This window comes from Fragaria vesca, linkage group LG5 (assembly GCF_000184155.1).
Source record: "Fragaria vesca subsp. vesca linkage group LG5, FraVesHawaii_1.0, whole genome shotgun sequence".
Taxonomy (NCBI): Eukaryota; Viridiplantae; Streptophyta; class Magnoliopsida; order Rosales; family Rosaceae; genus Fragaria; species Fragaria vesca.
This window is the reverse complement of record NC_020495.1, coordinates 25,193,843-25,195,031: the sequence shown is the minus strand read 5'-3', so window position 1 is coordinate 25,195,031 and position 1,189 is coordinate 25,193,843.

Genomic DNA, 1,189 nt, shown 5'->3' with positions numbered 1-1,189 from the left:
GGTTGGCCGCATGGCTCTGACATCATGGAGAAGCTCTGGGCGCAGGCCATCCACAAAAATGTGCACCAGTTCGCTCTCGGGCCAGTCTGGGGCACGACATGAGAGCTTGATGAAAGCTGTAATGAACTCTTCCAGTGATGATGTTTGTTGGAGATGGGCGAGCATGCTTTTGAAGTCGGAGTTGCTGCCGGCGCCAAACCGAGCAAGGAGGGCAGTGACAAATTCATCCCAAGTGGGATTGGGTTGGCGCATTTCAAAGGCATTCATCCACACTGATGCATCGGGCCCGAAGTGTGTGGCTGCTGTTTGCACTTTGTCATGAAATGGCACGTGATTGGCACGTAAGTACCTTTCGGCCATGGCTAGCCAACCCATGACATCCTCTCCATTAAATCGAGGTAAGTCAAGCTTGGGGGGTCTGTAGTGTGGTGGTTCAGGTGGGTAATGGTAGTGGTGGTTTTGTGGTGGTGGTGGTGGTGGGTGAGGAGGCTGGCCTCTGTGGTTCGTGAGTGGGGGTGGTGAGTGGGGCTGTATGTGGAATGAAGGTTGAGAGTGTGGTGTGGTGGGGTGTTGTAGTGGTGGAAGGGACCCAAACGAGATTGGTGAGGGTGGTGGGGTATTGGGGCTCATAGAGTGTGAGAGGGCCAAGAGAGTTGGTGTAAGGAGAACCACGGGGAGAGTAATGAGGACCCAAGGATGGTTGAGATGGGTTGAGGGTGGAGGTAGAAGGGCCTGCAGCAGTATTGTGGGATGGTGTAGCAACAGGTGGTTGAGAGCCCCAGTGGTTCAAAACATGGTTTTGGAAGGCGGCAAACTGATGGCTCATAAGAGTTTGACTGCGGTGGATGGCATCGATGGTGTTGTGGAGCTCCTCGTTTTGAGATTGGAGGGTTTCATTCTGGGATTGGAGGCCATCGATGGCTGCTTGAAAAGTTGTGAGGTGGTCTGTTGTAATGGTGTATGAGGTGTTTGAGCTGTTTTGGGGTGGGTGGGTTGGGTTGGGGATGGTGTGAAGGGGAGGCACAGCACCACCCGTGGTTGCCGGCGAAGGTTGCTGGACTTGGTTGCCTCTCATCGGAGCTGGTCTCTGATACCAGATAATAGGCTACAACTACAGAAAAAGGGGAAAAATAGAGAAATTAAAGAGTTTTCATATTCATCGATACCCAACTGGGAAGGAAGCTACAAC